The following is a 16,594-nucleotide window of genomic DNA, read 5'->3' on the forward strand; positions in this document are numbered from 1 at the left end:
GTAATACATGGCACATTTACTTAAATACATAAAAACCTGAAACTTTGCGCATGTTAGACACAGTGACACATGAAACTGAGACAAGAAGCATCGTAAAAGCATGCTTCAAAAGGCAAGATAAACAAACATAAAGACAAAGCAATACTAATACATATAAACAAGTTGCACTAATGAGAGTTTCTTCTGATATGTTGTTTGTCAACGTTCACAGATGAAATGTTGCTATTAATAAAGTGGCCTAGTGCATCTAATGCTTTTTTCTTACAACTCGTCAGTTAGACAAGTTGGTGCAAAAATGTGTGGAAACTAGGTACGGTCTTGCAATTTTGCATAATAATATTTGAGATGCTATAGTGTATGGAAAAGGGAAAAATTAATTTTGTAGTATGAACTTAGAAAATTATACACTTATATGAAAGTTGAGAAAAATGGTTGTAGTAGGATATTTCTAATGTTAGCTTTTTCCATGCAATAATCTCTGGTGAAAGTTTTACTTATTCCCTATTTGAATTGATTTTTTTACACTATATTTGATATTGATTTAGAGATTATGGGCCATATGTAGGTATAACGTGATTTGCGATTCTCAAATTGCGATTTTTAGGGAATCGCAATTAGAGAATCGCAAAATGCAATGTAGGTAGGATTAGCAAAATATTTTGCGAATCCCACCTATTCCTTATTTGCGAATCGCAAATTGAGATTCGCAAATAAGGAATACCTTGCCATTCATTCCTATGGGCTAGAAGGCCCCATAGGAATGAATAGAAAGACATTCTCAATTTGCGATTCTCAATTAGAGAATCGCAAATTGAGAATGCAATTTCAAGGTTGCAAGGGTGTCAATAGGATACCCTTTTGCACCCCTGAAAGAAACATGTGTGCACATGTGGTGCACATACATGCGCTAAGGACATGTATGTTTGCCACATGGCACTTTGAAAAATGCAAAAAAGTGAATTTTTCAAAGAAATCGCAAATTACCACCAACCTGAAGTTGCCAAAATCGCACAACTTGGGTGCATCCTACATCGCATTTAAGGAATCGCAATTTGCGATTCCTTAAATGCATTCGCAAAATAAGGAATCGCAAATTTTGCAATTCCTTATTTTGCGTGTGGGTTTTTGTGTGCTACATAGCACACTGTCCAAAATGCGATCGCAAACGCTGAAATTCTGCGAATTTCAGCATTTGCGATCGCAATTTGGCTTCGTACATATGGCCCTATGTCATTTAAAACGTGTGATGCTAATTTACATACTTTTTCAAAAATGCTTTTTCTCTAATGCTGACCTTTCCCCTGACCTAATAAATTGGACCATTTCCAAGTAGTGAAATGTTGCTTAACCCCTTCCCTGCTTGGGTAATTGCCCCGTGGTGCGGGGGGTGAGGGGGCCTTGGCAATGCTGTCCTCATGATGAGCTCAGCTCATCATGACTCACAGTGGAGCTGTGCTCATGACGAGCTGAGCTCGTCATGACCCCGCCCACTGATTAATTCTCCCGCACAGGCGGGGAATTAATCGCATGTGGGTGGGCCGCGGCTGTTATGACGAGCTCAGCTCGTCATGAGCACAGCTCCACTGTGACTCATGATGAGCTGAGCTCGTCATGAGCACTCAACCAGTTAATTTGTTCTGTACATGTATAAACCTCAACACTCCTAAATGTTTCTCAATGTTCACAGTGAAATATTTCTGTGGGAAAATGATTTCAGCCGTTGCTATAGATGGACACTTTGTATTTCTTTTTTACTGATGCTAGGCCTTTGTGGTCTCTAAAATCTTTTGTTTCTCATAACAAGCATGGCAGAGCATCTCTCTGTTGCAAGTGTCCTAGGTGACATTATGTGAATTTGCGCATACCATAGTCTTCTGATGGTGTTATAATACTACCCCACTGGAATTTGCGAGAGACTTTCTAAAGGAAGAAACCCGGAAGGAGGAGCATCGCCATACTTTTCCTTTTCTCCTTGCGAGAGGATTCTATGCTGATCAATTTTAATGATTACTAAGAACTTTTGCCCAAATTTGGACTGCTTTGCTGATGCTACAGTTGGTAGCTGATGGACTGAAACCTTTCTTTGCCGAACCATTTTCATTTTTTGTTGCCTTTATTTCCATGATTTATGCTAATAGACTTGCCCTTATTGGACTTCAAATCTGAATCCTTTGTCCTTACGTGTGGGTTTTGAGCTGTTAGACAATGATCTATCCGTCTGCCTTAATGGTAGTGGGACTCTATAACTCTGTCAACTGATTTGGATAATAACCATCCAATAAAGCCCTGCCTAAATGTTTTGTGCTTTAATCCAAGCTGTGATATTCTTAACTCAAATTCTAAAAAGACTGCATCTTTTATACAATAATCTAAATAATGTAATACCTGTCTGAGTCTGTTCCTGAGTCTTGTTGGTTCCTCCATTTAAACTGTGCTATTTTACAAATCTTTTAAATGTGTTGTAGGAACAATTACGAGCTCTGTCAGAACATTAAGTATTACTTCTTTTGTTCTGTGTTGGTATTGCAGAGATTTTGGTATACATAATTCTTGCTCAATTTAACTTCTTCAGGAGGTTTGGTATCTCCGCTGCTATTTCTTATTTCAACAGCATGGTTTTAAGAGTGGTGTACCTAGATCTGATCTCAAATGTGTGAGTTGGCTGTCAATTAATGGTCCTCATTGAATAGCTAACATAGTGTTTTGGCCACCATAATATCCAACCCTCCCATCGGCGGAGAAAGATTCATCAGAGGATCTCTGTGTTAAATGCAAATGCTTCAGATTGTCTAATCATATAGGGCACAGTACAGTTAAAGTAGTAAAGAGAGTAAGTGTATAATAAAAATGTTTACCACACTTGCACTGCAACAATAGCTTTCCTTTATATTCATTTTTAATTGATTAATGGTAGATTGATGTTGCAGATTAGCCTTTTGTGCAAATGCCAACAAATTAAAACCTTTCCCCTCATTCTACTTTTTTCTACTTACCTTCACTATTTATTTATTTCAATGATTAGTATTTTTGGAAAAACATTTGTGATCTACACAAAGGACCCCTTGCAGAACCCAGAATTGTACCTAGTTTTCTTAAATGGATAGCTTTCTGGGTTCACACCTCTCTCTTTCACTATCTGTAGTTTGGAACAGTAAAAATATGAAGTATTGAATAGCATTTTGAGATTGCAAAAAAGTCTGCTGAAAAAAATTATTTGTTTTCAATCTTCCAGTTTCTAAAAGCTGGGATTAAACCAATCTGAACACCGCAAACCTTTTGTTTTAGTCATGCTTAGAAAAGAAAATCTGGGCTGGATATCTTTTGTAAAAAAAGATTATGAAGAATTATCCGTTTAAGGGTTTAAATTAGCATTTCCACTGCTAAATTTCTGCATTCATAAATTCTAAAAGTAGGGTAATTTACTTCTCATTTTGAAAAGAATCAGAAAGTCACTGAGAATAACATGGTCTAATGTCGTAATTTCAGGCATTTTGACTAAAAGTGTAACATGAAGTGCCAAACATTGAGCAGGGCAAACAAAACAGTAGCAAAGAAGGTCCGCATCAAATTATGTGCAAGGATTTTCACAAAAGACTCTATTAAGCTCCCATGGGGATGGCTTTTACTTTCTGACTCCAACCATCCCAACTCAGGCGTCAGTATCTGGCTAATGGTTTGTGACCACAAATAGGGACTCACAAATCATGGATATACACTTTATTAAAAGTTGCAAGGGGATGTTACTTCTGCATTGTTCTACATAGTAATAACATTTCAACATATGCATGTGACTGCCTTGAGTGATGTATACCTACGTCCACTTGTCCTCAGATTTGATAATTGTACAAGAGTAAATTCAGCCCAAAGGGTGGGGAGTGGGCTTTTCAAGGTGTGTTGAGGCTCAAATGTTTTATAAAGTCCACAAACAAATGACTTTCGGACCATTCATGCATGCCCCTCATTCTCTTTCCCACTCTGGAAATGCTATGAGATTTTGACCTGACAAGAGCAGGAGTATTTCTCTTTCCTCTTTGGGAAATGAACCTCTAAAATGTGAGGGATCCTTGGGAAAGGGCATTCTCCACAGGAAAAGAATCTCATGAAGAAAAAAAATGGAAAAATTTCAATTGCACAAATGTGCTGCCTTTGACAGAGCACAAATATGTCTTACATTCAATTGCACATAGTTCAAACATCAGTGTCTATGAAAACAATCAATGCCAAAGCCAATATTCCTTGGTTTTATGGGCGGACAGAGACAACAGAATCACTTTAGAGCGAGGCACATGGAAGGGAGCTACAGCAGAAGACATAGAAGGTTTTAGCTGTAAGTTAGTCCCTCATGCAGTTCAGTGGAAGCACTTGGGGGGAGGTGGAAGGACACAAGCAAACAGACAATAGCATTAAGTAGGAAAAAATACTCCACTAGGTTGACAGACAAATTTTCAAGCTAATAGCTCAAACAAGCTGATGGAATAAAGCCAATGGTTTACAGGCATGGATGCAAAAAACAAAGTGCCACATTTATCAAGGTTTTGCATCACCCTTGGACCTCACAAGGTGATGCAGCATGAGCCAAAACCTAGAGGGAGATTTACCAAGCTCTGCAAGGCCACCGTCTGTGGCCCTGTGCGGCTTGGTAAATCTGAAGTAACGCAAGGCAGCGCAAATCACAGCCTTGCATTACTCTGCCCTGGGAAGGAGTTCCATGGGTGGAGCGTGGGTGTTCCCACACATCTAGCTAAGGATTTTGGTGCATTCACAGATTTCCCAAGATGTGGGAATGCATTAAAATGGTATGCCTTCCCAGGGAAAGTGCAACAAGGAGAAATCCCTTTATTTCTCCTCATTGTCTTCTCTTTATAAGTGTGCTGCATTCTGCAGCACACATAGAAAGAAGAGAATGCCTCTGAGGATTGTTTTTGTGGACCAAGATGCCCATTCCTGCACAAAAACAATCCTGCCTACAGTGCAGGCACCCTACACCATGGCCCATGGGTGCCTGTGTGTTGGCTCAAGGCAGCACACTGTGCAGCAGTGCAAGGAAAGGACAGGAATATGCCATATAAAGTTAAATATGGTGTATTCCTGCCCTCTCCTTTTCACTTGCCCCCTAGACAGCTGTGCCTGCAAAACCCACACCTAAAAAGAATTCACAAAACGTTACCATTATTAGGGTCGAAAGCTGCGACCAGTGGGCATAATCTTTGAGACTCTTTGAAGTGCTAAAAAATCTGAAACTACGACCACGTAGGAGCTTTTTTTTCTGAATAGGGCCTGTATTTCCTATCTGCTCCCTTGCAAAGCTGCATCTCCACTGAGAAGCTTTATTGTTAAATCTACTCCTGCTTATGTTAGAACTGGACAAAATCCCCTGCTTGATAGAATTTCATTTTTTAGAAGCTTCTGACCCGTCAACAGATGGCAATGCCTTTCAATCAAAATCAAACTGGGTTAGATCTGAACCGGCGACCTTGAACCTAAGACTGTCAAATCCTGCAGTCGCCCTTTCAGTCGCCTGCGCTGTCTGGTTCCACTTAAAGAGTTCACAAAGCAAAGGACTCTAAAAAGTCATCTTTAGGAATTAGAGTTAATGTCTGACTCTCACATGCCGTGCAGCTTGAGTTGTTGAAAGTGTTCTCAATCAATATTGTCAGTTCAGTACAATGCCGTTTTGAAAGGCCCACACCGAGAAAATCATGCTCCCTAAAAAACACAATAGAGTGTGAGAAGACCTTGGCAGCGAAAATATGACTGTTGAATGTGAACAACAATTAACTGGCTTTTAAAGCTAGCAGGAGGTAGCAAACTCATTATGGTAATTACACATAATTACAATGACATATATTATGGGACTTTTTGCTGCTGTCTTTCATATAATTGTTTCTTTTACATTAGTAGGGCATTTTGAACAATGAGCTGAGAAAGTGTCTCTGCCTCTCTTGATTTAATAGATGGTCTTAATGTATTTAATATATCTTAGGGCTTAATGTGTAGTGTCCTAGAAATGATTCTAAATATTATAGCTCATTATGGGGCATCACTCGAGCTTTCAAGAGAACTGCATGGAAAGTGAAGACTGAAATGTCTGGATTTGAGAGGAGTGGAATATGGGAAAGTAGTTTTGCGGGCTACTGTTAGGCATTTCATAACGTAAAGTAATTCTAGTTGGTGCTAGCTGGAGATGCCCCCAAATGGTTTGTTAGGATTTTATGTTGGGGGGAATATTTATGCATTTTTGACATGATGGAGGGGCAGGGGTGTGTGCAATGAAGCTTATTGAAAATGTTGCTATGAACTTCAAAAGAGAACATAGTGGTGATGTGTATATCACAATGCCATTCCAAGGACAGAAGGAGATTGAGTCTCAGAACTAGACATCTACAGCCTTTAGAATCTGATAGTGAAGTGTCTTCTTTGTAATACCCAAGAAAATACTGAGGTCTTGTGTCGGAACATGGGACACCTACAACTGAAAGTATTAATTTAATATTTTTGAGAAACCAGTGACTGTATTTTAAAAAATCTGGTCTGCAATGTAAAGTGTGCTCACTGAAAGTTAGTAGCCACAAAATGTCAAAATAATTCCAGACTCTGCCTGTCTGAATAGATTGTAAATTACAATTTAGTTTTATTGCTTGGTTGCCTTTTTGGATTACCCATTTGATTACGCGTTGGTCTTCTCTGCTGGACTGCATCACATAAGATGCATTCTTGTAGGTGATGATTTTCTTTTGCCCTTATGCTTCTGCTCAGTTGGCATAACCTGCTAACAGCTGTCGATTGGTGGTGGATTACTGTCATATCAAACCCATCAGAATTTATTAACACCTATTGACTTGCCACACACTATTTTGATCTGTAGCCAATGCAGAAAGAGAGATTGCTTTGGATACATATGATGAGCATTTGGCAGTAGCGGGATTAATGGCTGACAATCGAGCGGACTCTGCTCCCTTTATTATCACAAATTTGAATATCCTGCAGCAAACCACCACCACGAACATTATTGACGAAGCTATCATTGATACTTCTGAAGTCAACAGAAACACTAGCACCCATAGACATGAATAAAAACTCCTACAAACCGCTTGCGGAGAAATCAAACCTTTGATAAACTCTGATCCCTCTATGTTTAATAGCTCTCTGGAAAGAGTACTTTTGCAGATTCATTCAATCTGACATCATCTTTGATCTGTTGCTAATAGTGCATTTATTTCTATATGTAATCTTCCGTTTGGTTTTGTCAAAAAGTATGGTAACAGCTTTATTACATAATTTACCCTGAATGCCTTACATTACGTGTTATCTTACCTGATGGGAGCAAGTGCATTACAGCCGCCTTAAATGGATCTTAGCAAAACTGCTCTGATCAAATACTACATATCCCTTGACTATGAATACATTAAATGGCCGGATTGAGGCCAATCGTATAGCATGAAGGATATAAATAGTAAACGTTGTCAATTCCTTGCTGTCAAAACCAATGTGAAAAGGAAGACTGTGATGTTGAAAACATATCAGAACACCACATTCAGGACTTTCATCTAATGATAACATCAAAATGCTCAAGATATCATCCATAACAGTGTTCCATCAAATTCTAGCACAGAATATAGGAAATTCACCTAGATCCGTAATGAGCCAAATACAGATGCTACTTTGTCTGTCACAACACTGAAGCAAAGCCTAGGCATAAGTAAATGACAAAAGGGAAACCTAGAATAGAGAACTGTGTTAGACACAGAAAGAGTCTTAGCAAAAAGAAAAAATGTAATAAACAAATTAGTTCTGAATCACAAAGCTAACTCAAAATTTACAACCTTAGAACTAGAACTCCTTCTGCATACAGGTGTGAATCTTTGACTATTGGAACTCCACAACACTTCCGGTTGCATGCCTTAAAAGCTCAGACAGTTGCAGTTTGGTAGATGTGCCATTGTAAATGTCAGGTGACATTTTGTGTGTTCCCAATACCTAGATATACTCAGTCTGTAACTCCACATAAGGAAAATGCAGCAATCTGTGCAAATGTACCTTTTTTCTCTTGCTGCTTTTTCCCCACGGGGAAGGAACTCCCAATAGAAAAACCCTAAATCACCATGAAGTCTGGGGTTTTCCCTTCTTCTGCCTGCTGAGAGAGGAATTTGCGAATGTCATCAAACTAATGGCATTCACAAACTGTCAAGGCAAATCAAGCCTTAATCCACTACCTCCGCTCTTTTCAAGTGGAGTTTACTACTGCAAAATAATACCCAGTCGTAGCTTACAATTACACAACAGTGAAACCATAAACGCTTCCGAGGCATCATTTTGTGTATAGCACACAATCATAAATTGAGCCATTTCGACTGAAAAAATGGGTGAAGAGCCAAAACATGGCTTCGTGAGTTGGACTAGTGTTGTCTAATCCAGTTCAAAGGGTAGCTCAAAGCAGAAAATACGATTTATGTCTTATATTTTCAAAGAAGAAATAGACATCTTGAAACCATATTTCTCTACGCAAGAAGTTCTTATTTCCCCAAAGAATATTGATAATATTAGTGAAAGTAAGCAAGTGAATCATTTTAAAAGGCACTTGCTAGAGCTACTGAAATGTCAATGACTCAAATAATTAGCACTTCGTCAGATTTTGATGCAGTAATCTCTGTATATATATATATATAGACACTCTGCAACCCACCACTGAAGTGAATTCACTGATTCATCAAATCAATCCACCTACATTCCTTTCTTTCTTAGAAACTAGAAATTATGTCTCGATTCTAATAATTCATAAAATGAACATGATTAATCTCTCTCCAGGATTCCAATATGAAGTGAAATGACGTTATGTCGATGGATCCAAAACATGACATATTTTTTAACTTTGTCACATATCTGCATGTTAATAACTACTAATAATAATGATAACACCTCCTTATTCAACAAACAAATATGCTTGCTTAATGTAGGAAAATGCCTCTTTTGACATGGTTAACCCCACACTTTTTGTGTGGTGTCTGATGTAATTTCGAAATGAAAGTGTACTGGGTCCCTGCTAACCAGGTTCCCACTGCCACATATCCTTTCCCTAAAATGGTACCACGATTGGAACAAATTCTGTTTCCCCTGTAAGCCCCACTAAATGGGACACAAGGACAGAAGGAGGTCTTCTAGGGACCCCTCACCCAGATGAGACGGTACTGCTGTCAAAGGCTGCATGTCCAGGTGCAGGGTAACCGAAGAGTCGACATAGCACACAGCCCTGGGCGCAATGCCACCCTTACACTGCATAAGGTACAGTTAAACCACCCCTATGGCAGGCCTTTTGCCCCAAGGCAGGGTGCACTACATCCTATATGTGGGCATATCAGCATGAGCAGGTATTCCCCTACAGTGTCCAGTCTATCCAGATATATTGTAAGTGAACAGGAAAGCCATAAAGATTACATGGGCTGGATACTTGTCAACACGGGTTTCCTAGTTCCATGATGGCTTCACTGATTTCTAAGATGTTTGGTACCAAACACCTTTTCTTAATAAATCCTTGCAGATGCCGTTATTGAATGTATTAATAAATTCCCAAAGGAGACCCTATTAGAGGGCCCATGAAACCTTACCAACCACTGGTGTAGTCTCTGTCTAGTTTTAGCCAGCCTGCCATCACCAGACATGTCTCTGGATCCCTGGTGAGAGAGCCAGAGCTCCCCAGATCTAGAGACAATGCTTGCTTTAGGAGGAGGTGGTCACACCTTCCCCCCTGGAAGACCTGCCTCGACAGAAGCGGGAGTTTCAAATTACATGCTCCCTTTGAACCCTGGCCACAGCCCTCTGCTGTTAGAAGCAGAATATAGTCCCCCAGTCCTGCCCCGCTGTCAGTGGGAGGACTGGAGGGAAAATTAGGTAAAGTAGGAGGTGGGTCTACCTACACCCTGTACCATCCCTCATGTGGGGCAGACAAGGTAAACCCCACTTCCCCACTTTTCACTATCCGCCATCTTGAGGACGGGGATCGTAGCCAATTAGAAGTCAGGGTTTGCCCACCACACATGTGGGATGAGCATAAAGAGGGTATTACCTAGTCTCCCCTAAAACACCCTTAAATTCAGTATTTAGGTGCTATTGAAAACATGACATCAGATTCGATAGACACAAGAAGAAGATGGAAGAAGACCACTGCGGTTCAAAAACTGAGACCCGACGCAGAAGAAATAGTTCAATGAGCACAAGAGCAACCCTAATGTCCATGTTAACATGGGTATCAAGAAAACTTAGAACAAGTATTCACATGTAACTCATTTGGAGAAACGATTTGTAGAGACACAGAATTTTCTGTGTGGACTTAATCTATATAGACAATTCAATTTGAGCCTTTTTTAAGACAGAAATTACCTTGTATTGATTGAATCAATATAAAAATGATTTCAAAAATAGAGAAGCCAGTATCTTGCGGTGTACTTCGATGCAGTAGAACCAATTATTTTTTTTAAACAGTTATGCAATCTAAGACTTTTAATAAACAATGTGAGTGATAAAAGGTTTTGCAAGAAGAAAAAATATGAATAAATAAACCCCAAGTGAAAGAAAACCACAACCAAACACACTGGTGAATGATGTAAACATATGCAGTATATTAGTTATTTCATCCATAAGATAGCCAATTAAATTAAATACAGGGTTTCAGCAACATGCCACCTATACAAAAGTAGAGTCTGTCTTTATATATGTGTCAACAGTGTTTCAATGCTAAATGCAATACTAGGTTCCCATCAGGACTGTAATAACCTGGTGACTGAGGAAATACAAAAGGTTAGATGGAGAACAGTGACTTCCAAGGTTCAGTTCCCGCTGCTTCCAAGTTTTGTTCCATATTAAATTCCTATTTATTTTCTGAATCACTTCTTCTTTTTTGGATTCCTTTCAATCAAATTCCACTTTATTGCCAACAACTACATGGATTCTTCTTGCCAAGAGCCTGTTATGCAGTTAGTATCCACAATCACTCATAAACTCTCAGACCATATGACTGACACGCCCCCCCTCAGGCCTGTCACCATGCCTACTGGCACACCTCCTCCACGAGGACAGTGTGGGCATCCCTAATACAGTGAATATAATTTTAGCATGAAATTCATTCCTTTTGCTTCACTAAATATTATGCTAAATGCCATAAGCATTTTCCCTAATATACCTTATTTTACCCAATAGGGTCATGCATCATCAAGCAAATGCCGTTCTTGGCTGAATTTCGTTAAAGATTTATGGTGAGCACCCGTTTGGTTCCAATGTCCCAAGCTGAGTGAGCAGGACCCACTAAAATCGGACAGTATATATTCTTCCAACTTTCCCACCTTTTTCATTCTCAAATAATACCTTCAATAATTCAGCCATCTAACCCCTTGTATTTCCTCACTAAGGGTCCTATCTACTCAGTTAGGGACCACTGTGGGTATGGTAAACAAGATAAAAGGCAGGCACAGATGTGATGGTCACCGGTGGGCTTAGATAATTCGGGAAGGTTGCAGCTAGTGTCAAATTAGAGGGGCATAGTATCCCTTTTTGCTTCCTGAAGGTAAGGATAATAATTATAAGCAACAAATAGTGTGAGGCAAAAACAATGTAGACTGACACACAGGAAAAGTGAACTAGTCGGGTGATCACCATAGAGCTTTCACAAATTTCAACCAAGGATGGCAATGCTGTGTCACTACAAATCTTTTCTCCAAATGAGTTCCATGTGCATACTTGTTCCAAGGCCGCAGAAGAAATATGCACAAACCCATGTCGCTGCCAAGGACCCAACAATTGCAACCTGCTGTCTCTCCTGAAACCAGTGAGGTGTCCCAAAATAACCCAGAGGCACAAAGCCCATCTGCAAATTGCCAAGAACCTCCCTTTGGACTAGAGGCTCTAGTCCCCAGTGTCTGCCGGTAAAGGAACCACTGTGATCGAGGACTGGTACACTCCGTGTTGACGCAGCTCTCCACTGAAAAGAAACCTTGCAGCTTCCCAGGCCTGTTGGTTCACCAGTCTGGTAGAATCGATCTCTGCACACCTCCATCAACTTTATGGATCCTCTCAGCATGGCGACTGATGCTGGAACCAGCCCTGCTCCTGAGAGCCCGTTCCCTTTTGCCAGTGGCGTCAACGGTAAGTAGCAGCTATGTTGGCATGACCGACTCCTCCGGAGAAGTCTGCCCTCCATCACACCTGTGGCCTGACCGCTGTCAGTGATCTCTGAAACGAACCACCATGACCACCGGTACCTCGGATCCAGGTCCAGCCCGACTGCCTGAGGATCCCGAGTCCTGGGCCCCCAAAGACCATAATCCTTCTGGTCAAGATTGCCTCTGACCTTCCAAGGGACTATGGTCATCCAAAACTCCTTGGCGGAGTCCTCCTTCCAGAGACCGCAATGGTAACTGAGTTGGTGAACCTCCGCTACCAAGATTCAATGCCACCCTCCAGCAACCGTGACCGCTGGGTTGGTGGCGTTCCAAATCCATTGTCTTGCAGTGACATGCTGCCAGTGACCGCGATGGTAAACAGCTTGGTGGCTGACTGAACTCCATTGCAACTGTGCCCTTCCATTGCACTCCCCCCAACCGTGATGGTATCTATTTTACGGTATCGACTACCGAGTGCTTAGATACTGAAACCACTGCATACTTTGAACTGCACCACTTTTATTTCGATCCTCACAAGTATACAAAGTACTTATCCGGGTGTTGAAACTGTGCAAAGAATATTTCTGATTTGAACTCTTGCTTCTCAAAACAAATATAAAGAGCTTTGTTATCTTTATACAAATTTGTTCTCGGATTAATTCTTGAGTGTGTGTCTCATTGTTTGTATAACAAATGCTATACACTGTCCTCTGATAAGCCCAACTGCTCGCCCACACTACCACAATAAGAGCTTTGGCATTATCTATTTGTTGCCTCTATCTTCCTCTGGGGAAATCCCACACTTTCTACATAGTGTACTTCATGTTAGTACACTGTACAGAGAGGCGGTATCTGACACTTAGCAACCAACATCAGATTCCACAGTGGGGGCAAATGTGGCCAAATGTTTGAAAATGTGCAGGGATATTAGAACTAGATATGAAAAGCAGAGTGCAATAGTCATGTTGAACAGATTTCCAAACCTGTAGGGGACAAGACTGAAACTAGATGGATACTGACTGATAAACTACAAACTGTTAGACAGGATAACTAAATGGATGTATGTTGTCCCATATCAAGTGACTAATTGTAGCTCATTAGGTTCATTTGGTTAATCAACACTGAACACATAATATATTATTGTGGCCCTGAGAAAAAAATGAACCCTCTATATCACGTTGGCAAATTTTAACTAATTTTCTCCAAAAGCACCTAGGCAGATGCTGCTGATGCTACCAAAGCATTAATTTAGTCATCTGTTGCTTCCAATTTTGTTGTTTTTCTCTTAAAGAAATGGATTGTTTTAGCTATGCCTAACTCAGAAAAGAGTTCATATTTTACTTGTCTAGGATCATGGGTCATAGAGACATCGGCCTTGGCTAACTGCAAAGCTGCTTGCAGTCCTGCAGTTGCTACCGGACATGAATGATCAATGGGTGGATTAGCAATTTGTACAACACTGCTTGCGTCATACCTCACACTCTTACAATCAGCATAACTATTTACAACACATATTTCCTTGCCATTATTGTGTATTGTCTTCCGCTAAATGTTAGCCATGATGCTCTGCATGCAAAACTCATGGTAATACACTAAAAGGTCTTAGTAGATGTCTATGGCAAAGGTGTTCTATGGGTGGGATATTTCATGCTTGAATCCCTGGATCTGGCCCAAACTCTGAGGTGCCAAGCCTGACCTAAGTGAGAGAGAAAGCAATAAGCATTTACACCAGCTACTAAAATTCCCAGAGGAGAACAATAGTAGTCATTTGAGTGAACTTCAAAAAGAGGACCACCCTTTGGCAAGTACTTGAGAATTAGTAATAGCACTCCCTTCATTTTCTGTGTAGCAGCACTGTATAATTTGATCCTTATTAGGTTCTCTCAATAGTACCACAAAAAAAGCAATTGCTTTCCTGTTGTATTGGGGGCAACTGTACAATTGCAAATCAATGTGCTTGAGGACAATAAAAAATATTGGGTTTTAGACAATCCAGCCAATGCATTTCATTCCCATATAGGGAACTTCCTCAGGGCAAACAAAGTGTCCCATATAAGAGTACACTGTAAAACATATATCGGCGACAGTAGGTAGAGCTTGATGCTCTTCAAATCGGTGTCCCTTTCCAAAGACCAATACGCTCTTGTATGGACCTGAATAGAGCAGGAGCAACTTCCCCCAGATATCTAGGAAGAGAAGGTCTAATGTTGGTGAGGTGGCCTCGCCACACAGGATCAGCGACCAAGTGTAGGCTGTCGTGATTGCCCAAGACACTCAAAGTAGGAAAGTTGTCTTCGGTCGGTATGGCAAAAACAATGTAACAGTCAGTTGGAGAGTGCCTCTTAGGATTTCATCTAAAGGTAAATCTTCTTAGAACAAGGTGTATTGCACCATGACCATATAATATGATAGTTAAAAAAGAGGAATTCCTCTGATACGAGAAAAAGTTCATCCTTCTTCCTCATGTGAAGCTTCACAGGAGGCACTCTCCAACTGACTGTACATTGTTTTCGCCATACCGACCGAAGACAACTTTCCTACTTTGAGTGTCTTGGACAATAACGACAGCCTACACTTGGTCGCTGATCCTGTCTGGCGAGGCCACCTCACCAACATTAAACCTTCTCTTCCTAGATATCTGGGGGAAGTTGCTCCTGCTCTATTCAGGTCCATACAGGAGCGTATTGGTCTTTGGAAAGGGTCATCAATTTAACAGCATCAAGGTCTACCTACTGTCGCCGATATATGTTCTACAGTGTACTCTTATATGGGACACTTTGTTTGCCATGAGGAAGTTCCCTATATGGGAATGAAACACGTTGGCTGGATTGTCTAAAAACCCAATGTTTTTTATGAGAAATATTTTGTGAATAAAGAAGTTATCTTTCTACCTTCATTGGTCCTGTGGACTTCTTGAAGCTATGCACCCCCAATTTGTTACATGACTCTCTGATCTGGAGCACAGTGACACTACTCAACGGCTGGCGTAGGGGTAGTCTGCACAGCGTTTGTACATTTAGGAACTGGCACGCGGTGCGGCATAGGAGGTCCGCCATTGTTGCTTTGGAACCCTGCTTGAGGACAATACCTCAGATGTTAATTTCACACTTGAATGTATGTAAGTGGCATTTTTATAGTGCAGACCTAGCTAAAAGGCAAAACGATAAACTCAACATAATGCCGGCATATACAGCGTTCATATCTGAATTGCAGACAGAAACCAAAATTAACAGTTGATCAATAAAGGTCATTAAAACCTCAGACCTCTCCTCAATCTACCTAGAAAAATCCAACAGAAGATTACCTTCTACATCCCATTTGATTTGATAAGAAACAAAAACAACATTTAAATATCGTATCAGTATGAAATATGATAAGGCCGCTCATGCTAAATGCAGACTCTGCAACCAAAAACAGAGAAACGTAATCTAATTGTTTCTGATAAGGCATCACACATTTCATCGCTTTACAGTAAAATTGCTAACTCAAAAATTAACTCAACCATTATGACCTATGAAAATTAGAGTAAAGTAAACTCATTGTCAACTCTTATTAGCAAAGCAAATCTCAGAAAGCATGTGACCCATTTGGATTCACAAGTTACATTCTTAAGCTGTTTCCTGAATGATTCAACTCAGTTTTTCATTCATTGTCCCCAGTTTCGACAAGAGCAACTTGAATATATCGGCAGACTTCCATATTATTACCAGCAGCCAAGATAGTCTCTAGGATTGTCCAAGAGAAATGACAGAGATTAATGGACATCAAGATTATCTTTCATTTCCACAAACAGGCCTTCGCCTTGAGTTACCAACAAGGTGCAAGGTAGCAGCCATTCCCTTCTATCAAAGAATGTTCTGCTCTGCTGTAGTCTGCCTGTATTCATTTATCTGACCCATTGAACCATTGGGATGGAGCCCTTTACTGGGAAAAACTCGATGACTTGGGTCTATCACTGTGATGTATTTGGACTGTGGCTGATCATCACACTAACACTTGGACTCTGAATAGCAGATTCTAAAACCAGCAAAATTGCACCTCATTATTCAGTAAGAAAGGGGGTGATTTTGCCCCCACCATAAGGACTATTTTTATGAGCAGTGTCAATATAACAAGACCTGATCATCAAGGCACATCCATTAAAGGGAATTATATAAGTGGGGGTAAGGGTTCCATATTTTCATCCGCCATATACACCTCTCATTTGCATTCCGAGGTAGTGACCTCCCACTTTAATGCCTTCAATTTTAAAAGAACACAATGTTTTTCTATATTTACGACTGACAGTCACCGAACCACAGTATCCCCGGCCAACATGCAAGGTTACTGCTGTGAAAATCACAAAAATAACCTCAATCTTTATAAAGAATCTGAAAAAACCGTGAAAAGGCAAAATGGCACCTCACGTGCGCACCACCAGTAGAGCTTGCTGATTGGTACTAACC

Source organism: Triturus cristatus, chromosome 11 (assembly GCF_964204655.1).
Source record: "Triturus cristatus chromosome 11, aTriCri1.1, whole genome shotgun sequence".
In the NCBI taxonomy this organism is placed as follows: domain Eukaryota; kingdom Metazoa; phylum Chordata; class Amphibia; order Caudata; family Salamandridae; genus Triturus; species Triturus cristatus.